The sequence below is a fragment of the Chelonia mydas genome, chromosome 8 (genome assembly GCF_015237465.2).
Source record: "Chelonia mydas isolate rCheMyd1 chromosome 8, rCheMyd1.pri.v2, whole genome shotgun sequence".
Lineage (NCBI taxonomy): Eukaryota > Metazoa > Chordata > Testudines > Cheloniidae > Chelonia > Chelonia mydas.
Window position 1 is genome coordinate 100,766,628 of NC_057854.1, and position 24,595 is coordinate 100,791,222.

The 24,595-nt window shown below is 46.3% G+C and overlaps 2 long non-coding RNA genes across 2 annotated transcripts in view; both read right to left on the reverse strand.

Moving 5' to 3' along the window:
• LOC122461469 overlaps positions 1-12,840 on the reverse strand; it is a 30,551-nt gene extending 17,711 nt beyond the window's left edge. Inside the window, exons 1-2 of the long non-coding RNA XR_006283387.1 lie at positions 12,828-12,840; positions 12,536-12,722 (exon numbers count right to left, since the gene is read on the reverse strand). This is a non-coding gene — a long non-coding RNA (uncharacterized LOC122461469). The remainder of the gene's footprint in view (positions 1-12,535; positions 12,723-12,827) is intronic.
• The window catches only part of LOC122461470, a 93,259-nt gene extending 69,217 nt beyond the window's left edge, over positions 1-24,042 (reverse strand). Inside the window, exon 1 of the long non-coding RNA XR_006283388.1 lies at positions 23,996-24,042. This is a non-coding gene — a long non-coding RNA (uncharacterized LOC122461470). The remainder of the gene's footprint in view (positions 1-23,995) is intronic.
• Between the last annotated feature and the right edge of the window lie 553 nt (positions 24,043-24,595).

Consider the following 24,595-nt stretch of genomic DNA (forward strand, 5'->3'; position numbering starts at 1 on the left):
GTGATTCTGCTTGGGGTTTCAGTCTCCTCGGAGACTAACACTTCCTCCATATTTTCAAGCTTTTTCTTACAGGAATCAGAATGCGAAAATCAGGGAAAAGTTTTCCCACTCTATTACACGAAAGGGAAACGCAGGTAGTTTTATAAAAAGAAAAGGAGTACTTGTGGCACCTTAGAGACTAACCAATTTATTTGAGCATGAGCTTTCGTGAGCTACAGCTCTTATATTTATCAAAATGTGAAACAGAAATACAAGTTCATTAATTATGGTAAATCCCATCCACGACCGTTTTTTCACTCCATCGTAAGAATAATATGCTCTTATATAGCACGTTTTCTTCATTGATCTCAAAGCAAAAGTATTTTTATTCCCATTTTAGTAGTAGCGAAACTGAGGCACAGAGTGATGAAGTGACTTGCCAAGGGCCGCTCAGCAAGCCAGTGGCAGAGCCAGGAACAGAAGCCAGGTGTCTCCTGACTCCCCATGGAATGCTATAGCCAGTGGCCAAACACTGCCTGTCACACCATAGATTGTTCTTCCATATGCCAGGGCATTCCCACTCCATCACTGGAAAAGCAGTGTTGTGTGATGGATAAGAGACAGGCCTGAGACTCACAAGACCTGAGTTCTAGTCCCACCTCACCTACTGACCTGACACGTGACAAGTCACTTCCTTGGTCTCCATCCCTACCCTTTGTCCATCTTGCCTAATTAGACTGTAAATTCTTTGGGGGCATGGACCATCTCTTACTATGTACCTACCACAATGGGGCCCTGATCTCAGTTGGGGCCTGAAGTTGCTTCTGGAATATAAACAACAAGACTCACTTCTGTAGCTACATTGTCATAAAACAAACAAAAATACTGAATTTATTTTTTTTTAAAAGTGCTCCTCCAAGCTGCACACTAGCCTTTGCCCATGTGATCTCAGCAACGTAACCACAATAGACTCATAGACTAAGGCCAGAAGGGACCATCATGATCTTCTCGTCTGACCTCCTGAACATTGTCAACCACAGAACCTCACCCACCCACTAAGTAATCTCTCTCCTCACACCTCCCAAATTCTGCTAACATGTTTGCCTAAGATCCCCATCACAGAACCTCACTCACCCATTTAACTTCTCTGCCTCGGTTTCCCCTAACTATAAATTGGGGACAATAGCACTTCCCCACCTCACAGAGAGGTTGTGAGGATTACTACAGTAATGGGGTATAGGTATATCTTACATAGTATTAAGTAGCTGGTTGAAATTTTTCACTTGATTTTTTTTTTTAAATGCGGTTTCAGGTAAATAAGAAATAAAACAAACGTCTTCAGTCCAAATTCTTGATTTTTGTTGAAAAAATTCAAAACCAAAATCAAAATCTGTTTTTCATTTTCACTGAAACATTCTGGGAGGGGCGGGGGGATGGAGAGAATCTCCACTGGCATTTGTGTCGTTCCACAACTTTTTTGCAGAAATAAAACTGGAACTTGCCGACCCGCTGTTGTGCAAACTAACTTGAGCTCACCTTTCAGAACCCACCAGGGATGCCAAGCTTATCCTGATCGAGGTCATCTGCTGTGGACAGACCTGTGTACGGTGGGGCAGGTTTATTGCTACGCCTAAGACTGGCTTAGCACGAGAGAGTCAGGAAACATTACAGCTCCGTGAATCTCTCTCCTCACACCTCCCAAATCCTGCTAACATGTTTGCCTAAGATCCCCATCACACCCACCTTAAAGAAAGGCATTCTGATCTATGGTGAAACATGACACATCCCTGAACCCACAATAACACCGTAATTCCCACCCCACTCACCCCATGTTGGAGCCTACGACCCAAGCAGGAATGTTTCTGAAGTAGGACCAAAAAAAAAAAAAAATTACATTAGTGACTAACAAAGGGTTGAAGAACCAGTGAAGCAGAAGGGAGAGAGAATTAGTTTTGCTTTCAGACACACACACACTCAAAGGTGTCAGGGCTGCCTAAAAATAATACCTCTATCTCAGCCAAGCTTCTCTAACCTGTTTAAACAGAGAGATCAGAGATGTGCTTTTGATTTCAGACAAGTCCCCAATGTTGTTTGCTTGCTTTGCTCTCACCTGTGCTTTAACCTCCCCAGGAGCTTGCCTTTTTTGCCTCACACAACTGTGTTCTAATAACTCTGGCCATATGAACCAGGGGAGGGTCAAGATTTTCACAAGTTCTCAAGCACTCGAAAGTGGGGCCTGATTTTCAGAACTGCTCAGCGGTCCCCAGCAGCTTCCGTTGAGAGCAACAGGAAAAAGCCGGGCCCTAGGTATGTCATTCTGCCTCAGGATTTCAATTTACCAACAAACTCACCTGAGCTAAATCCCGGAGCTCACCTCATAGAATCCGTTCCCCTTTGATGTGACTGGAAGCTCCTAAACCCTGACGATAACCAGTTATTGAAATAAACACGTTAGAGGCTCATTTACCCTAAAGGCCTTCTTGTCTCCTGAGATGGCCATACACAGGTTTCTGGTGGCCAGGGTCCTGCTCCAGTTCTACATGCTGAAGCCCTCAGCTGACAACAGCCCAAAGCTGGTCCTAGACAGGTGTGTGGCCTGGACCAGCAGCCAGAGCACCTCAGCTGCTGTGATGGGAGATGAGAGGGAAAAGTGGTCTTTCAAATGGGTGCCAGACCATTAGGGCTTAGGCTGCTGCTCACCCTGTTTGTTGTTTATATCCCTGGCTCCAGTCCTGCATTTGGGCTAATAGTCATGGTGCACATGTAGGATTTTTGGTTCTTGTAACCTGGCTTGAAGGCCCCACTGATTTAACTCCCCTGTCCCTCTAATTAATCCAGCTCCGTCTAGCTGCCAGATTATTTCTGGAACGTTCTCCTGGGGTCATAGAATGATAGAACATCAGGGTTGGAAGGGACCTCAGGAAGTCATCCAGTCCAACCCCCTGCTCAAAGCAGGACCAAGCCCCAATTTTTGCCCCAGATCCCTAAATGGCCCCCTCAAGGATTGAACTCACAACCCTGGGTTTAGCAGGCCAATGCTCAAACCACTGAGCTACCCCTCCCCCCAAGGGGCCCCATCCTGCTGAGCACTCTCTGCTCCGCCAGAGGTGAGGGTGAGGTGGTGACATTCAGCGCCTGGCAGAATCGGGGCCTGACATGTAACTGTCTGCCTGTTCCTGCTGGAACCTACGCTCCTTGCACAAGGTGATCTTCCTACCAGCTGCCTTTACAGTACAGACCAGGAGAGGCCTCGCTACCATGGGGACGAATCCTGCGGCCCTCACACAAGGCCCCAGCCAGCTCCCACTGAAGTCAATGGAAAGACTCCCAAGGTCTTCAGTGGAAGGTGTTCGGACGCACAAGCCCAGCTGCCGCTGACCTCTGTCGGAGCGGTGCCGGAGCCAGGGCTCCATAGACCGTAGAGAGGACACAGCATCCGTAGCCGTTAGACAAAGCAGGCTTGGTTCTCCTCTCAGCTACAGGGGTATAGATCGAGAACATGACAAACTGGAGGGCAAGGAGAGTTGGACTCCATGTCTCCGCCCCCTTCTGTTGTTGTGACGAAACCCCTGAGATAAGGCATGTCGTGAGAGGTCTCCTTTCATGAGCGGCCTGTATGGACTTGATCATCGCGCGACACGTATAATTACGCTAACAGCCCCACTGGAGGAAGTTTATAAAGCGCCAGGTCTGGGCCTCGCATTCTGTACGAATCTGCTACATGCTAACTCTGGGAAGGATGGGGTTACAGAGGGTAACACAGGACAGCCACAACAAACACACAAGTGTTGTGAACTGAATGAACTGCTCCTCCTAGAGGCCAGAGATTATCCCCTCGTAATACTCCATGATGACTGTACTTGGCTGCTGGGAAAACCAGGTTTGGCTCACCCCTGCGTGGCACACAGAACCCTCCTCACTAATTCTCTGTCTAAAGTATTCATGCCCTCCCCCCATTACCACAGTATCTGAACATCTTTAATGCACTTGCCCCCACAACCCCCTGGGAGGCAGGGCTGATTATCCCCATTGCACAGATAGGGAACTGAGGCACAGAGAGACTAAGGGACTTGCCCAAGGCACAGAAGAAGGTTGGTGATGGGTCAGGGTTGAACCCACATCTCCTGAGTCCCAGGCGAGCAGCCTAAGCACTGGACAGCCTCCCTCCCTTCCAACAGGTAAAGGTCGCTGGGCCCAATCTAAAGCCCATCGAAATCAACAGGGATCTTTCCACGGAGTTCAGTGGGCTGTGGATCGGGCCCTTCTACACCAATCACGGCAGTGCCTGACAAAACCTTAGACAGGAACTGGAGCATCACTGGAGCAAATACTGCTCAGTTACGAGGCCAAATAACTTGTAGCCTTTATGTAAAAAAGCATTCCAATGGGACTGTCTCTTTATTCTGTGTTTGCACAGCACCTAGCACATTGGACTGAGGCTCCTAGATGCTACTGAAATACAAACAATAGCAATGGCCCAAGTTGCTACAGAGTAACGATGTTTGGGGGATCTTCTTGTTCACAGTGTTTGGGGGATCTTCCACCCTAAACAGAAGATGGTCAGCATTGGCACGGGGGGAATAGTGAAAAAGCACATTCCCTAAAATAATGAGTGGCAGGAGGGAAATTGTCATGCTAGGGGCTTTGCTGTTGTGATGGATTTTCCGTGCTCAGGTTCTGGCGGCGATGGGTGGCAGTAGAAAACCCACCCTGTAGATGATAAACTCTTTGTGAGCGTTGTTCGACCAGCGCTATTTTAAAATGGTAGACTGGAGAATCAAAACAATCCCAGCTGCCAAGACAGTGATGGCTGGGGTCAATGGTGGGGGATGGCTGGTGCACATCACTTTCATGAATAGAGCTTCCCGGGTTTCCTATGCCCATTGGATGTGCCTATGGGAGGGTGTTTCCTCCCCCCTCACTTCCCTACCCCCATTGTGACACACCAGTGGCAGCAACCCAGGGAGTGCTAGGGGAGAGCTCCCGACACACCCAGCATTGTAACCACAGCTCAGAGGGGGTAGGGCCACAAATGCTCCAGTTGCTACAAAGTGTGTGGGGCGGGGTGGGGTGAGGGGGAGAGATTTGGAAGATATAAACCTCGAGCGTGTATCTGCATTGCCGTTTACTTTTCTCTAGCAGAACATTTTTAGACTGAACGAAAAGAGCCTAACACAACACAGGTGGAAGGAGATTGTTCCGAGCATAAGCAGGGAACACGTGGATGGGAGAGGGATGCAGAGAGGGAACAAATCTTCTGTCCTGCGTGGGGATATAAGAGTACTAGACTAAGCTGCGGCAGACATGCTTTCGATTCCCATCTCTGCCATAGACTCCCTGTGTGACCTTGAGCAAGTCACTTAATCTCTCCATGTCCCCGTTCCCCACGTGTAAAATTAGGTTAGTAACCCTTCTTTTCTCCCAGCCTTCGTGTGTCTTATGTATTTACACCATAAAATCTGGGCAGGAACTGTCTGTTCTTATGTCTCTGCACGGCACCTAAGACGATGGGGCCATGATTTTGGCTGGATCTCTAGGCACAGCCCATAATACAAAGAAATAATCTCAAAGTCCAGACAGGTAGAATTAGATAGAGGAAAGGGAACGAGAGGAATGATAGGAAGGAAGGAGGGATAGGAAGAGTGGAGAGTGATGTGTTTAACAGGGAACTGCAGAATGGCTACCAGTCACAGATGAGCACTAATTGATATTTTTTCATCTAAATATTTTTTTAGACCATAAATGGGTTTTCAAGCAACAATTTTTGCAGAAAAATTCCATTTTAGTTCTTTTTTTTTTCCCCCCAAACAATTGGAAACTGAAATTTGACTATTTTCAAACAACTGATGTTTTTCCCATGGGAAACCTGGGGGGGGGGAAGGGGGGGGGAAGGGACAAAATTTTTAAAAAATTCCCATGAAAAATATTGGCATTTTCAATCAGCTTTACATTACTTTCCAGCAAGTTGTCTGGCTACGGCATCAGGACCTCAATTTTGCGCAGCACTTCAGGACAGGCGCATCTCTGTCTCAGAAGTGCCTTGCTGAATCAGACTTCCGCTCAGCGACGCCAAACGGAATTTCAAACAATAACTTTCGCAATGTGACTGCGGTGCCTCTGGTCTGGAGAAGGTTCAGGCAGAGCAAAAATGGGCACCGTTTTCTTTTTAAGGATGGAGTCGAATACACACGCCAGCCCAAACATCGGATGCTCTGGAAAAATTCCTGCACTGTCACGCTTCGCTAATAAATTGTCATGCTATGGAAAGACTTCAAAATAATTTTTTGCTCACGTTTGTCTTTGGGTTCCTTGCCAAACCTACATCAAGAATTGGAGCAGAAGTATCAGCAGCAAATAGTTAAATATATATATATATAAAGACCCTCCCAAATTGGGGGAAATTGCTTCCTGTCAGATATCACCTATTCCAAGTGAGACAGAAATACATGTAATCTTGTAAAATGAAGGCCAACGACAGACCTGTACCTGCCTTAGATGAATAAGTATCCCATTATCATGAAAAATGACAGCCGCAGGCTGTGATTATGCCACTATTGTATTCTAAACAGCATGGTTTGTCAAACGGAATAAATCCTCGCACAATAAACATTTTTTTTTTTAAATCCAGTTTGAAGCCAAACACACAATTTATTATTTTGCTTAACATCGCGCGCTCTGTTTTACTGGTTAGTGGGCAAATAGCACCGTGTTTAAGCATGTGTTTAGAATCAGCCGTGCTATTTGCCAACCCTGCAAACCTGGGGTGTGAGCCTAGCTTTGAACACAGGAGCAACTTTACTCATGTGAGTAAACCCCACTGACCTCAGCAGAGTTAAAATGGTGTTAAGCCACTTAAAAGCACATAGGAATCATGCAGCCCTAAAGAGGATTGGCAGGTGTTGAGAAATGAAATATTTATCTTTGCGGTTTTGGTTCGGTACCATGAGACGGCTGCTTTGAACGCTCTGTGGCCTGGAGAAGGGAGAGTATTTCACAGTATGTTAAGTTGTACCGAACGGGAAAGATTTTGATACCTAATAATTTCATTCTTGTGCTGGTTGTTTATGCAAACTTCCCCACATGCTGTTACTCTCGTTAACCATTGTGGGCATAGAAGAGCAGAGGTGTTCCCCCCCCCCCATTTTTAAAAAGTATTTGACTCAGGTAGCTTCCCCCTTATTGGAGGATGCCTTCAGTCCAACTTTTATATTGCGTCAGTATTGGTTACAAGAGGAATACAAAAAGAAGGAAATAAAGACAGGAGCTATACCAGTTTGACAATGATTATTGGGTTTATAAGGTCTAAACTTACGGCGGTATGTACAGTGCAGACACCGCACGCCCGGTTAGTGTGGATATAAACAGCAGTGTAGACGGAGAGGCCCAGCTTAGCTGAGTAGAGTAGGCTAGAGTGCCTTACACACCTGAACCCCCCCAGTATATACCCTACACGAGCTTTCTACATTCCCAAGCAGTGCCTCCTAGTCTACACTGCTTCCCTGTTGCCTCCCCTTCACCAGAGCCTTTCACTGCAGCATGTAGCTACACTTGCCTGTGCTCTACACGTCACCATGACTGTAGCAGACATAGCCATAATATCACACACAAGGCCCAATCAGAGCCCTATTGTGCTAGGGGCTGTACATACCCAGAACGAAAAGACAGTGGTGCATATTTTGTTGATACAAAGCGCTAAAAGGTCAAATTCATCCTTGCTGTTAACTCCATCAACTTCAAAATATTTACAGGACTAATTATCGCTTTCCTGCATCAATTGACCTGGGCTCTGAGACTCAGTGCTGTGGGTTTTTTATTGCAGTGTCGACATTCTCTCCGTTCCCCATCTGCACAGTGGATATAATAGTCCTTCCTTTTGTCCATTTTGTCTATGTAGTTTGTGAGCTCGTTGTCCCTTATTACTGTGTGTGTGCATTGAGTTACACAATGGGGTCTGATCATCACAGAGGTCACTGTACTACAAATTAAAATACTAATAAGTATGAATATTGGATATAAAGAGACACTGTCAAAATAAAAATAATTGACGCAAGCCTTATTTAAGGCCAAACTCCGAGTGAAATAGATAAGAATGGCATAAAAGACTGCAGAACGTGGCCTCGGATTTTGAAAGAAAAATTGTTGTTTGTGTTACTAAAAATAAACCCATGGACAATTAAAAAGGAAAGAACTTTAAAAATTGAATGTATATTTCATCATTTTTGCTGGCTGTTTAACTTTCCTGCATTTCACTCAGCTTGGGCAGGGAAACCAGATCAGTGAGTTTCACTTCCCGGTTCTAGTTAGTTTCAGTTCCCAGTCCTAATCAGGAGACAGGCCCTAAAAATCGTGAGATTGGCTTAAAAACCATGAGATTTGTAATAAATAATAAATGTGGGGTTCTTTTTCTCTGCCTTCTGGTTCTGAGCCTGTAGGTTACACTCAGGTCATGTGTTCTATCTTTTCACTGTAACCATGAGGGCTAGAAACCTTTTTTATTTTAAATGAAAGCTAAGATTCTCACATGTTCACAAGATTCCAGGAGCTGGGGCTTTAAGAAAAACACCAAAATATTGCGAGAGCTGGCAACACTGAGTTTCTGTTTCTGATGCACTAATGCAATGCCGCTAGTCCTGGGTTTCTGGTGCTTGTGTGAATTTTGTTTTTTAATTATTATTAATGCACCCCATACACTGTTCTCACTGAAATTTAAAAACAAAATTCATGAAAATATTTCTATTCATTTCACGTAGATTTCGTCAAACATAAAACAAAAATCTAAATTCTAGGATGAAACAAAATTTGCAGTTTCCCTTCAAAGGGCTTGAATATTTTTATCCATTTCTCTCTTTCGCTACCTAATTTCTACTGGTACATCCTATGCCCTGAAGAAAGCACTTTCCAATCTTCTATTCTTTGAAAGATCATTGATTACACTTCATCTGCTCTCGCATTTTCAAACAGGTCGTGTATGTTTAACATAGAGCGAATAAAGGGCCTGTTTATCCAGATGGTTTAGAAAGGTGCTAATGCTGGTCCGGACCTTATGAAGAAAGGATCCAGCAAATCTTTGCTGCTATTAGGTTCATAGCTAAATCAAAGCTTTGAAATTTACAGGTGAAAAAGTTGAGACTCCCTCTGGTCTTAGCTTTCTGAGGCTAGCACCTGAATATTTCCCGTGTAGATTTCATCCAGTTTGAACATTACAGACCAGTATATCCGAGATGGTGCATTTTTATTATTGTTATGTAGAGGTGAGTCCCACTCCTGCCCCCCCCCAAAATCGCCAGAATTTCTAAACTTTCAAAAGCATTTGCATTCCATTGGTTTGCAAACTCGACCAATGTTTTGGTTTCCAAAATGTTCTGCTGTTCTGGAACTTTGTTGTTTTCCAAATAAGAAACTTTGGGAGAAATTAAACATGTTCAAATTAAACAAACGCCACCATGTGACCAGTCTGACCAATTGGAGTTGCTACTGTAAAATTGGTACTCCTTTAATACCTCAGCCATAGCCTTTTCTGACTTATTTTCAAGCAACAGGGGGGCCCATGTCCGCAACCTAGAACTCCCAGGAATCCCTGCCTAACTCTGTTGTATATCTGAGCATCATCTGCTCCATTGGGTGGAATTTCCAATATCACATCTCCCCATTCAAGGCAATGATTATTCTTTCATCATTACACTGAAAGCTTTACGTGAAGGGGAGGGCGCGGAGAGGGGGGAGAAATCCCATCTGGGACAAAAGAGTCCCACCACCCTGGGCCGATAAGGAACTTTAGCCCTATTCACAACCTGACAAGCGCTGGTAGAATATGATCCTAATCCTGTTTCCAACATTCTTTTCGCCACTCGGCCTCCCAATTCCATGCTGTATTCTTCTAACTGTCGCTTTAGCAAATCCCCCAAATAGAATTACTAGGGAGATAAACATCAAAGGGGATTCAGAAATCTACAGTAGGTTCACACAGCAGGAGAAAGAGGGGCTGGTGGAAAGACACCGCCCACCTCGTTGCATTTTTCTCTGATTGCATTCCAAAGCTTTTTGGACTCTCTCCTGCACTCTGAAGATCAGCCATCCAGACCTGCCCAGCGTTATGTTGTTATGTCTATTACAATAGCACCTCAAGGGCCCCCAATTGAGATCAGTGCCCTGGGGTGCTAGGCACTGTACATCCACGTAGTAAGAGACAGTCCCTGCCCCAAAGAACTTGCACAATCGAAACAGAGAAGATAAAGGAAGAATATTTTACAGACAGGGATCTCAGGCCCAGGAATATTAAATCATCTGCCCAAGGTCACACAAATGTCTGTTGCAGAGCTCAGAACTGAACCTAGATGTCATGAGTTCCAATCCAGTGCCTTAATCACAAAAGCCACCTCTCCTTTCTATAGTGCGGCTCCAGCCAGGATCAGGACCCATAGTGCACAGCACTGTACATAAACATACAAAATCAGATGCCCTGCCCCCAAAAGCCTTGTAATATAAGAACTGGCTTATGTCACTCACTCAGCATCATTTTTGGGGAATGAGCCACTGTCTGAGGCCACGAACAGCATTTAAATTTGCCATCCAGTCGGCTTTTAGGTCTGTAGGTTCCAGGTTAAAAACCCCAGTCAGTTAGAAACTGATCTGATAGGCGCTGAGAGATAGAATCATAGAATATCAGGGTTGGAAGGGACCTCAGGAGGTCATCTGGTCCAACCCTCTGCTCAAAGCAGGACCAATCCCCAATTTTTGCCCCGATCCCTAAATGGCCCCCTGAAGGGGTGAATTCACAAACCTGGGTTTAGCAGGCCAATGCTCAAACCACTGAGCTATGATGTCCTTTTCACAACTTCCTTTTTCAGGTTAAAACCACAATTTTAACAGGTTTTTAAAAGTTGAGACTGAAAAGAATCAGCAGCCCAGGAAATAGAGGTGGAAAGAAAATAGAAAAGAGAGAGTTTGAGCTCAGTGTAAATGTGAAATTGCCCTAGATCCAGAGAGATGGAGATTCCAGTAGAACCCTATGTGACAATAGCCAAGGCTGGGAGTATAAAGGTAATAATTAAAAACAAAGCGGAGGATGATCAAACACGGCACTCCAACATAAAAGGAAATAGGCAACAGCTACTCACTACCATACATTATGAGGCCAGAAGGCGCTATTGTGATCATCCAATTTGACCTCCTGGACAGAATAGAAAGCCTCAAGAAAGGTCTGTCTCCTGCCCTGTCAAGCTTAAACTTTATGGCAGAAAGTTCCATTGTGCCAGAGGAGCAGAGCTGTTGACCACAATATTCACCTGAGAGCTTCAGGTGATCTGGGTCTCTCAGGGATGGCCTAGATAATACTTAGTCCTGCCATGAATGCAGGGGACTGGACTAGATGACCTCTCGAGGTCTCTTCCAGTCCTATGATTCTATCTTTTAGACATGCTGGACCCAGCTCATTGAATGCCTTGAAGACAAGGACCGAGACCTGATTCAGTATTCTATGGAAGCCAGTGTGGAGAGTTGGGGAAAGGTCCTTCCTGGTCATTCATTTGCAGTATGTCCTTTCAAATATGTTTATCTTGCTTTGAGTGGAATTTGCCAGTGAGCTGTTAAGTCGTTGCCCTTGGAAAACCCGATGCTATCTACACACTTTCACCCATACTAAGCCTCTTCCTTTTGTTTAGGGGCCATGTTTGCTCATCTGGCTCTCACCTGACATGTTTTTTCTCCAGTGAAAATTGGGGGAAAAGCATGGAGGCTCTAGGGTTTACACAAAAACACCAGCTTGCTCAGGCCAGAGATGGAAGAGAGATGCTGTTGCCAGTGGATTAATGTAGAAGATTTCTCCTTTAACCAAGACTAGGTTCAAATCTGCATAGGGGAGCTTGCATCCTAGTGTCCATACAGGCTAATTATAATGTTCTTGCAATTATATAGGGCCTCTCATCCTGCAACATTCCATGCTTCTTTGCTGTTTATTCACAGGGGACAGGAAACGGTGAGTCCGGACACACAGAGCTGTTGCTTGATGATCTCTTTTGGGCAAGAGGGAACCGGCAGGGAGTTCTGCCCCTACAACTCCAGATCTTGCAAGATCTGTCTAGAGGGCCTCATGCCTCCAAGCCCCCCCTAGCTATTGCTATGGGCTCCCAAAGTCCTCCTGGGGTCAGGGTGTTCACTGAGTAATAGGAAAACTAACTCTCATTGATGGGCTGAGTCATCCCTCTGGAAGCTAAGAGGAGGATTTGGTTTTGTACCAGGGTCATGCCACTCATCACTGGGATGGAACACAGCAGCTGTTCAACAGGGCAGAGGCATGAGCCAAGTGCAGGGCAGAGCATGAGCTGAGTGCAGGGCAGCAAAGACGAATCCTGTATCCAGTTGTAAACACAGGGGGAACTCAGTCCAGCAAGACTGGATGTCTTTCTAAAAGATAGGCTCTCGTTCAATCAGATGTTATGGCCTGTGTAATAGACTCATAGAAATGTACGCCTGGAAGGGACCTTCAGAGGTCATCTAATCCACCCCTCTGCGCTAAGGCAGTACCAAGGAAACCTAGACTGTCCCTGCCAGGTCCAACCTGTTCTTAAAAACCTCCAATGATGGGGATTCCACAACCTCCCATGGAAGCCGATTTCAGAGCTTAACGACCCTGATAGTTAGAACGGTTTTCTTAATATCTAACCTAACTCTCCCTTGCTGTAGATGAAGCCCATTGCTTCTTATCCTGCCTTCAGTGGACATGGAGAACATTTGATCATTGTCCTCTTCATAACAGCCCTTAACGTATTTGAAGACTGTTATCAGACCCCCCCACCTTAGTTTTCTCTTCTCAGGACTAACCATGACCGTTTTGGGGGGTTTTTTGTAACTCTCCTCATAGGTGAAGTTTTATCATTTTTGTAGCTGTCCTCTGGACTCTGTCTTCTGGAGTCTCTCCATTGACTTTAAGGGCAGTTGAATCAGGTCCTTTGATCTGCCAGATGAGCCCACGAGAGAACAGAAATCTGTTCCTTTTTTTGAGTTTACACCACAACTTTCATTTGCCTTTGCAGTATTCTGGATGGAGGACGTTGCATCACCACAAATTGCTTCGTACAGTCCAGATGGTTTGCGTTTGCCTACAAACTTTTTGCCTTAACCGGAATATTTCATTTAAATTGTCGCTTTAATTTTCACATTCCAGCTGCAGTCGATTCCTTCTGTTTAACACACTTCATATTTACGGTGCTACTTCCAGAGAAAGCTGGGACTGATGCTGCTTCAAATTCCAAGAACTCACCTCATCCAATGAGAAAAAAGCTTTAATCACAATACAGCACAGACATTCTACCATTTGCCATTTGGTCCTAAGCAACCTTTATCAGGATTTGACAGCCAAGCACCCTGATTTGCATCAGATGATGCAAGTTCTGCACTTGGAAATCTTTAGCAACCAGACAATACCAAATTATTCTGCAACATAAACTTAGTACAGCAGAAGGGCCGCAGGGTGTGATTTGGTTCAGTGTTTCCTTCTTAAATATTTAAAGTGAATTCCATACCAACAAATGGCACCCTATTAAGGACACTAAAGTACTCACTACAGCTTTTGAATTTCACAAAAGATTAAAGTTGAAATTGTGAAATTAAAAAAGCATATTTTAATGGCAGTTTCATTAATTTCCCTCCATTTTTCAACCTACTGTAGAGCTGAACCATTTTTTCAATATTTTGTTTTTTATTAAAGGGGTGGGATGGAGAATTTTGCAAACAAAAAATCTTGATCAGCTCTTAATAAGCACTTTAGACACTGCAGTAGCATTATGCTAAACGGTGGTGGTTTGGACTATTATTTTAGAATTAGATGCAGGAGTGAGGTCCGATTGACAACCCAGGAGAGGCTGTAAGAACAGGCACAGAGAGGCGTTCCTAGGATGATCAGGGGAATGGAGGTCTGATCGTATGAGAGGAGACTGAGCCCTGGTCTACACTGGGGGGGGTGGGGGTGGGGAAATCGATCTAAGTTACACAACTTCAGCTACGTGAATAATGTAGCTGAAGTCGACGTACTTAGATCTACTTACCACGGTGTCCTCGCGGCGGTAAGTTGACTGCTGATGCTCCCCTGTTGACACCACCTGCGCCTCTCGCACCGGCAGAGTACCGCAGTCAATGGGAGAACGCTCGGCAGTCGATTTATCGCGTCTTCACTAGACGCGATAAATCGACCCCTGCTGGATCGATCGCTCCGGAGGTAAGTGTAGACATGCCCTAAGGCCTGGTCTATGCTAGAAAATTAAGTTGGCTTACCTACGTCGCCCAGGGGTGGGAAAAATCCACACTGCTGAGCTGCATAGTTAAGCCGACCTAACCGCTAGTGTAGACAACACTGAGTCAATGGAAGAATTCTCCTGTAAACCTAGCTACCACCTCTCGGGGAGACAGAACCCCTCCTGTCAATGTAGGTAGCATCCACAGTGTAGGTAGAAGCCCTACAGCGGTGATGCGGTGCCGCTGTAGCATTTCAAGTGTGGACAAGCACTAGGAGTTTAATCTCAGAAAACGATGTCTGAGATGGGATCTGATTGCTCTGTATAAATACATCAGAGAGGTAAACACCAAGGAAGGGGAAGAGCTATTGAAGTAGAGGACAACGTTGGCACGAGAACAAATGGGGATAAACTGGCCCTGACTGGAAATGAGAAGGTTTCCTACCATCAGAGGGGTGAGGCTCGGGAACAGCCTCCCAATAGGAGTTGTGGGGACACCCTAACGAGTTATAAGATAGAGTTTGATGAGTCATGAACGGGATTATAGGATAGGGTTGCCTGAAACAGCAGGGGACTAGAACTGAAGACCCCAGAGGTCCCTTCCAGTCCTGTGCTTCCTCACAGAAGGAAGAGCAAATAAGCAGCCACCAAAGCAGCCTTCTGATGCACTACTGTCCATCTCTGACAGACATTCAAGGAATTTTACGCACCCAAATGGCACCAAGATCCAAGTCCTCCATCCAGTTGTCTGCTAGGTCCCTGGTATTAACTCCAGTCTTCCTAGAGGGCGTTCCATGCTATTCCCATTATATTTCTAAAGCCAGACAACCCTTTCCACAAACACAAGCTTGGGTGGATAACAGTCATAAGCTAGAGAAACACTCCACGTCCAACAGCTGACAATCTTGCTGCCACAGTACACCTGATCAAGAGCTAGCTAAAAGAACAATCACTAGGGGGTGCTATCACCACCAGCAGTCTAGCCCTAAATATGTGCTAGGTCTCTGCAATCTCACCATTTTTGAGCATCTTATTGGTTGCATTTAATATTGACACGTCATCCCCTCCAATAAGATGCAACTTCGGTGTCAGCTGTCCATTGAAAAACATTGCTATAGCAAATTCCTGTCTATGGTACTTATAAGCCCCATTACCATGAACCCTTTACAATCTTTAATGTTTTCATCCTCTGTTGAGAATGAGTTTGTGTGTGTGGTTTTTGGAGGGGGGGGTGTGGGGGGGTGTGAGAAAACCTGGATTAGTGCTGGAGGTGACCCACCTTGATTATCATGCGCATTATAAAGAGGGGTTTCAAAGGGGGATGGGCTGTTGCCAGTAGGAGAGTGAGTTTGTATGTGTGTGTGGGGGGGGGGGAAGGGTGAGAAAACCTGGATTTGTGCTGGAAATGGCCCTACTTGATGATCACTTTAGATAAGCTGTTGCCAGCGGGGGAGTGGGGTGGGAGGAAGTTTTGTTTCATGGTCTCTGTGTGTATATAATGTCTTCTGCAGTTTCCACGATATGCTATGCATCCGATGAAGTGAGCTGTTGCTCACGAAAGCTCATGCTCAAATAAACTGGTTAGTCTCTAAGGTGCCACAAGTACTCCTTTTCTTTTTACGAATACAGACTAACACGGCTGTTACTCTGAATCCTCTGTTGTTGATATCCCCATTTTACAGATGGGGAGCTAGGCATGTAGAGACTAAGGGATTTGACAAGACCACAAAAGATGTCTGTGACAGAGCAGGGAAACTGAACTCTGGTCTCACCAGAGCACCATGCTTCCTCATCCTTTGGAGGCTGCTATAACCCAAGATGAACTGGAACTTTTGAGAACAAGATCGTCCTGGGTGAGAAGTGTATTAATCTTGGGTATTTTTGGAGATCTCTCCCCAGTGGGTCAGTCAGTGTCTTAGCAATATCTATTTACTTTTCATACCACGTGTGGCATTAAGGTTCCACTATTCACAGATTACAAAGCCAGTCTATGATCATCTCGTCCAGTGGCTTCCAACCTTTTTATGCCCAAGATCACTTTCTGAATCTAAGAGCAACCCAGGATCTACCACGCCCCTTCCCTAAGGCCCCGCCCCTTCCCCAAAACTCCACCCCCCTCAATCCATCATCTCTGTTGCTCACTCTCCCCACCCTCACTCACTTTCACTGGGCTGGGGTAGGAGGTTAGGGTTCAGGAGGGGGTGCGGGCTCTGGGCTGGGGCTGAGGGGTTTGCAGTGTGGGACGGGGCTCTGGGCTGAGCCTGGGGTAGGGGGTGGGGTACAGGAGGGGGCTCTAGGCTGGGGCAGAGTGTTGGGGTGCAGGAGGGGGTGCAGGATGTGGACTCTGGAAGGGAGCTGGGGTACAGGAGGGGGGTCAGGGCTGGGGCTTGGGCTTGGGCTGCAGGAGGGAGTTCGGGGTGCAGAGGGGGTATGGGATGCTGGCTCCAGGAGGGGGATCAGGGATGGGGTGAAGGAGGGGATTTGGGGTGCTGGCTCTGGGAGGGGGTCAGGGATGGGGGTGCAGGAGGGGGCTCAGGGTGCAGGAGAGGGTATGGGGTGCTGGCTCTGGGAGGGTGCTGGGGGTTGGGGTGCGGCCTCTCACTGGGCAGCACTTACCTCCAGCGGCTCCCGGTCGGCAGCGGGAGCAGCGAGGTCAAGACAGGCTCCCTGCCTACCCCGGCTCCCCACCGCTCCCAGAAGGGGCCAACGTGCCCCTGCAGCCCCTGGGGGGGGTGCACATGGCTCCGCATGCTGCCCCTCTCTGCAAGCACTGCCCCCTCAGTTCTCCCGGCCAATGGGAGCTGCGGGGGTGGTGCTTGCAGGCAGGAGCAACGTGTGGAGGGAGACCCCTGCCCTCCCGCCCCCAAGGCCGTGGGGCCGCGCTGGCCACTTCCGGGAGCGGAGTGGGGCCGGGGTAGGCAGGGAGCCACCACTGGAGATCGCGATCAACTGGGAGATCCTCTAAGATCGACCAGTCGATCGCAATTGACCGGTTGGTGACCACTGATCTAGTCTGACCTCCTTCATAATACCAAATAGAGAACATCCCTGAATTAATTCCTGTTTGAATTAGAACCTGAAAAAATCCAATCTTGATTTAAAAATTGCCCATGATGGAGAATCCATTACAAACTGTTCCAGTGGTTAATTATCCTAGCTGTTAATGATATACTCACGATGAGCTCCTCCCAGCTACTGGTTAATGGTACTCTCCCTATGGGATCCACAGCCCGTCTCCTTCTTTCTCAGGTTGACTGAAATGTCTTCCATGATTAATAATGGAATCCAGAGTCCTGGTGGCTGTGAAAATCTCAGGCAGATCTGCGGCAAAAGCAGGATTAAGTAAGTGTTTCCAACACAATAATGGAAATTCTTTTCTGTAGAAACTGCTACCCCGACTTGAAACTCTAGACTCAGGGGTGGCCTCTAATTTAATTGAAGACAAAAGCCAAAAGCATTTAAAATTTGTCACTCTTTTCTTTCTTTTTTTTAGACTGGGCAGCTTTATCACAAAATGGTTGAGCTCTAAATCACTTTTGCACTGATTTGTTTTTGGTTTGTTTGTTTTTCCCTCCGCAGAACATTGAATGCAGAAGGGCACGTCTCATCTCTGCAACACAAAGAGGACAGAAGGATCAGAAAGCACGGCAATGCCAGGATGCCAATAAACATTCATTCTGCTCAACTTATTGTTCCCACTTATGTTTAATTTACCTTTAAGTCCTCCGGTCACCTAAAAGCAAGCTGCGCACAGATTCAACTGAACTCTTAAATGTCTTACATAGGTAAAGCATGTGCTTCCACAAGGCGAGGCATCAGGCATGCAAACGTGACCTTCTAGCCTCTTATTCTTATACTTCCTGCTTGTTTCGTTTCTTGTTCCCTGGCAAAATGCTGCTTTATTGACACCATTATGGCTATTCCATCATGGATGGCACCACAACCCTGTTTCAGGAGAATTCACACGAGCTCTGAAATGAAGGACATGCCCAAGCCATGAAGATGTGTTTAGCCTAGTATCTAGCCATGATACAGCTCGGAACGCCTGCAAACTGTGGCAGGTTGGCGGGCATGTGAACATTCTTGGAGTACCCAGAGAGATGGTGACTCTGGCCAACGTGACCTACCCAGAGACAGTGAGGACAACTCTGGGTAATAAAATGTTACCCACAAAGAGATGGATTATTCACTGATTACTAAGCTTTATCCTGGCTCTCCTTAAGCATACAAACAAGAGCGAGAACACCAGCATGCATTTTGACTCCAGTATATACCTTCAACTGTAGATTCGCCGTATTTTAAATTTAAATAGAAAGGGGTCTCCACAGAGTTTGATGCTGAAAAATAAAGAAAGTCTGAGTGCCTCCTCTCTCATATTCCTTATCCTCTTTCTCTACCTGCTTATATCTGACCTTTCAAGGCACGTAATCTATAGTTCACATGCTAGCAGAACTATGTGGCCTGGTCTACTCTAGGGAAATTAAACCAGTGAGAGCACCTGGAGAGCTCACAGGACATCTGCATCCACACCTCCCTCCTATCTACGAATGGCCCAATGAACAGTCAGAACAGACAACCTTCCAGCAGGTTTAGCAGCTGGTTCAAAGTTAAACAGTTCATCCGGAACTAGGTTTGTCTGAATACAGACACAGAGAAGCTGAAAGGGGTGGACTAGTCCACCGGATACTGTCCCATAATGCACCTGTTGCCTTTTGAAATCCCCCAGGACGCACTGCTTCTGGGAGCTGAGCCAAGACTTGTGGGGTAGGTATGCAGAGGCTATTGCAACTAAAACAGTGTAGGGACAACTGTTAGGGGGGCAAAACTTAAACCAATTCATCATGACTAATGGGGACGCACCAACTTGTGCTTGAACTGCTTCACTTATGAAAGGGATACAGTGTACCCCCAAGTTCCACCTCACTTAAAAACTACTTACTTAAAAATCCTGGGTGCACACTGACCAATGGCTCACTTTCCATGAGTTCGGTGTGGAGATTTGTACTTTAAAGTTTATATAACAGTAAATATCCTAGTCAAAGATTCTTCCTCATTTCCTTCTCCCTCATCTTCCTAAATAGTGAAATTCACATTTTTATGGTATTTTTTACCTATTTCATAGAAATTCCTTGGGATTTATTTGTGCAATGACAAAGCCGCTACCATTATTCAGAGGAATCAATTGCTGTGAGATACAAGCACGAAGATACTGCTTTCCAGTTCAAAACATCGGGAGATTAGATAGGACGGCTAGATAGATTGGACGGAGACAGCAAGCGAATGAACAAGCCTAAGTACCCTCATAGACCCAATGACCATAAGTCCTTGATTGTGATTGGTCCGGGCTGGATAATGCCAGGAATAGGCATATTAAACACACGAATGTCAAGTTCTAATTCATCTCTTTAATGTTGTACAGTAGAAGGACTGTAGCCCCCTGCTGCTGTGTAATTTCACGCTAAGGAGTCTGATGGGGTTTCCTACAGACTGATCCTTTATGGATCAGAAAACTCACTTTCTCTTTGTGTTTAGAGGGCCTGGAGATTCTCTCATTAACCCCTTTCATGCCAGACCTGATTAAACAGAAGGCTTTTCCTCCTCTAAGGAATCCTATAGCGCATCCCAGAGGTGAACAGCTCGGGGTTTTGCTGTTGTTGTTTTTGTAAGTGAAACCCTACAAAAGGAATAAAAATCAAATGCCTACAATCTACCACATTTACTTGAGGGATGGACTTGCTTTGCCTCTGCCGAACCCACTCAAACAGCACGGCCACGTTTAGAGAATGGAACTGGTTGTCACAAGCGGTTTGGTGCATCTACGCCAGCGCTGCTGAACCTGTTTGAGTTTCACCTCGTGTCCACACGAGCGCAGTCCTTAAACAACTTTCAGTCTCAATTGCCTTCTGGGCGCCTATCCCACCGTTCCCGGCTCAGCTCCCAGGAGATTGTGAAAGGCCAGCAGTGCATTATGGGACAGTCGCCAGAGAACTAGTTGAACTGTTTGAGGTTGCCTGCATCCACACTGGCTCTCAACTGCTTCAGACCGAACCAGTTTAGCTCTACCTGGCTATTTCATTAACCCTCCTCCCAAGTCATCTTTTCGAACTGGCTATTAGACCAGTTTCATTTCCCTAGCATACACCAGGCTCATGACTTCACAGAATCTGAAAACCAGAGAGACAGAGAGAGCAAAAAAGAGCAGAGAAGGGAGGAGCATTTAGTATGATCAAATAAACATAGCTTATAAATCATCCCCAGGTCCACCCCGTTTCTGACAGGCTCACTTATGAAGGAGGGTTAGGAAAGTCTTTTCCCAACGGGATCACAGTTCTGGGGCAGCATAGAAGAGCCAAGAGGTGGCCGACTATAAAGGGGATTCTGTCCTGAGGCTACCGGACTCTTTTTCTGGCTGCCGGACTGACTAAAGACAACAGGCCCACTGACCTCCATCACCTTTAGACCACTCCGGCGGCAGCAGGACACACCAGCAGGCCATCCCACTGCTCACTCTGCTTGTGAGTTACAGCACTAACCCGTCTGTGTTTTTCCTTGTCTATTTCGATTGCAAGCTCACCAGGAAAGGGGTGACTCTCGCTGTATGTATGTACAGCGCCTAGCATCGTGGAGACCTGATCTCAGTTGGGAACCCCAGGCACAACCATAATACAAAGAGGAAATTAATAATAATAATCAGGAATCTGGTGGATACGATGGCTAAGGTTATTTTTATTATTTGTATTGCATTCGCAGAGCCCTAGTCACATGCCAGGACTCCCTGGTGCTAGGCGCTGTACAAACACAGAACAAAAGCACAATCCTGTCCCAAAAAGCCATGGTGATGAGGGCCAGACACAGATCAATCTCTGGGGGATCTTCTTGGCTATGGGGGACTTTCCAGGTGATGCAGAGCTAGGGTAGATGCCACGTCTTCTGCTCTTACCACTAGATGGCACTCCCTCCCAATGTGGCCCCATATGGGCAATATGTAATCAACGAATGTTCTGAGCTAGGAGACAATATAATGTCATTTTCTACCTCCTGCTCCTCATCTGGGCTCTCCTTCCCCAGCCTGGCAGGGTTAGCTCCTCCCTCTGAAATGCTTCTAAACAGTGTGTGAGACAAGTTGTTTTTAAACGTAATGGCCGAGTGGCAGCGAGTTGATTTTCCACTTTTCCTCACATGCCGTAGAAGAAACTCACAGGATAGAGGGGCCCTAAAAGGCAGCGTGCACAATTTAAGATGGTCACAAAGCCTAAGGTTAGATACAGGCTGGCGCTACAAAATTCAGATCTAGCATTTCAAACCTCGCACTCTGAAGTTTGGGGTTCTTCAGACCAAAGGACTCTGATTCCTGTTGAGTGACTGAAGATCAGATCACTTGATGCAAAGTGAAGTGAGAATGGAACTGGATAAAATAAGTACAACAGACTCCCCGGGCTACACCGTGAAGAGAGGGAAAGCCCATACCACTGTCATAGGTTAATGATCATCACCCTGAACTGCATTGAGGCCATGTTTGATTTAGTTGGTGTTGGTCCTGCTTTGAGCAGGGATTTGGACTAGATGACCTCCTGAGGTCTCTTCCAACCCTAATCTTCTATGATTCATGTCTACACTGCAGGAGGGAGAGCCAGATTCTACTCTGCCTCCTGCATCATCAACAGAGCTCTTTACTAAGAAGATCCCACTGCAGAATTTTGTTAATAGAGAATGACAGAAAGAGCCCAGCTGCGATTTTGGGAGGCCAGGCAGAGTTTGCAATGCCTGAAGCTAGAAAATAGCCTTGAGACTCAAATGTTTGGTCTGGATTGGTGTGGAATTGAGGGGAAATAAAACACAGGACCCCATGACGCATGATCATTGCAGAACCCCCCCACCTGAGCGTTGCCACATTGCATTACACTCCGTTTGCTAATTTGCTGGCTGCTCCAACAAACCACCACATATGAAAGGTCCTAATTAGTCTTATTGCCAGTGGAATTTTTGCCATTGACTGCCATGGGAGCAGGAGCAGGAGCAGGGCCTAAATTCTTAGAGCCCCAGATCCGGACAACACTTAAACTCACGCTGACGTTCCATTTAAGTCCTGTGCTGAAATGCTGCCCTGGACTAAGAATGCTTTGCTGAATCAGGGCCTTAATATCCCCTCCTGGCCTGCCTGATGCTTTTAAATGCAATCACTTAATCTGGTGCAAGCAACATTTATACTGAAACTGCTTTGTTTGCTGTATCGTCCCTCATCTACTCACGCTAAGCCTCGCCGAAGAATACAGGGCAAATGTCACCCCCATCGGAGGCGCCTTCTAACGTTAATGAAAAACAACCTGCACTGTATCTGCAGCACTAGCCTTGCCTAGGTCTTATCACAGCCAGTCAATTATTTAATGGATCTCTGAGCATTAAATAATCCTCGCCCAGCTCAATGGTTGTGTAAATCTCTTCCTGGCTGCTATACAGTTGGATTAGGAGGTGCTGTTCAGCACACCCCCACCCCCAGATGATGCTCCCGCAGAGGACACAGAAAGTCTCATAGGAGCGTATTTTTCTTCCTGCTTAATCCAAGCATTTTTCATTCCAGTCCCAGAATCTGCACCTATTTCCCTGGTACCCACAAACTGCCATGCTGGGCATCTGTTGTCAGGGCACATTCTCTACAGCATGGGGAACAGGGGCTTGAGCAGCAGAGACACTGGGTATCTAAAGGAACTGCCTCTTTCTCTGCTCTCTGTAGCCGATACGGGGATGAGGAAGCTAGGAAGTTGTCCAGTCTTTTATTTCACAGGGTCTAATCCTGGAAGGGGCTGAGACCCAGATCTTCAAAGATATTTAGGCACCTAAATCCTATAGGGGTTAAGCACCTAAATACCTGTGAGAATCTGGGCCTTACTATAAAGACTACACATGGTGCAAGGCAGCAGGGAATCAGGGCCTGAGAGCTCCACTCACCAATTCACTGAGGGGAGCTTTGGCCCTTAAGCTAGAAGTTTCCCTCTGGCTCATTGAAAGACGTGATCCCTGGCTTTGCAAGGGCTGTGAAACTGTCCCTGAGTAGCCATCCCCTTTTTGTTAAGCATTGAGGTTGTGTCCAAAATGTGTTATGTGCTTCCCAAACTTATAAGAAGAGGACATCCCTTCTTGCAGTTCTCCTGTACCAGATGGTTACTGGGAGGGTGACCCGATGTCCCAATTTTACAGGAACAGTCCCGGTATTTGGGGTTTTTTCTTATATAGGCTCCTATTACCCCCCATCCCCATCCCGATTTTTCACACTTGCTGTCTGGTCAGCCTAGTCACTGGTCACCTGCAAGAGGATGGGACAGGAGAGGTCTGTGGAACCATGGACCACTTTTTGGAGCAATGTTGTGCTGTTTTTCTTCACCCAAAATGTCAGATTTTCACAACATTTTGGGAATACAGCAGCTTCCCTGCAGAACCAAGCACCATCTCAAAGTGTTCACAGGTCTCACTGCAAAAAGTTTTGAACAAGAAAGAACACAGGTAAAGTCTCCATGAGAGAGGCAGAGCGCAGTGCATTTACCTCCTCTGGCAATCTGCCCCGAGGTACAAGAACAAAATGGCCGATCAACTGTCTAGCATACAGGGAGAGTGCTAAGAAACTGAAAGGCGCAGGACACAGGAGACACCGTTCCATAGCTACAATCCCATTCAATTCCACATTTTTAATGCAATGGGGGAAATGCCCAAGGCTCATGCATGCTAAATGTTACTGCTGGGGGAAAGGACATCTCCCCATCAGCCAAAAAGGGAAAAACATAACTGGGACTTACCAGCTGCAAGGGAGCAAGATGGCACTTGTGGCTGCTAGGTGCAAAATGGCCGCTTTAGGGTTGTGGCTCCCGAGCTCTGCCCAATTTAAAGGGACGGTTCCAGAACAGCATGCTGGGAAGTTCCAGCCAGGCATGCCACTAAGAGAGCAACCCAGGACTGGGGAAAGTTAGTAGGAAGCAAGGCTTTATTAGTGAAGGCTGGTTGGTCCAGTGGTTAGGCCATTCATCTGTGCTCTAGAAGGCTTGGGTTCAAGTCCTGCTTCTGCCTAAATATTCTCTGCAAGTTAATTAGTCTTTCCATGGCTCAGTTCCCTATCTGTAAAGCAAGCAAACTAGCATTTCCTTCCTTCCTTCCTAGGGGTGTGTGTGACACTAAATACTGTGGCGATGAGGGGTGAGTAAGAGAGCTAGAAAATTCTGCTGGGGAAAGGGCTGCTTTGATGTTGTCCCTGCTAGCATGAAATCACGTGTGAACATTATGTTGCTCTTTAAGAAGGCAGGGAAGGAAGGGTACAGCAGCATCCCAGCTCCGTTATAGGTAACAGCAGAATCAGAAATAAACAAAACCCAGGAGTCATTTTGGACAAGTCGGTATGAAGG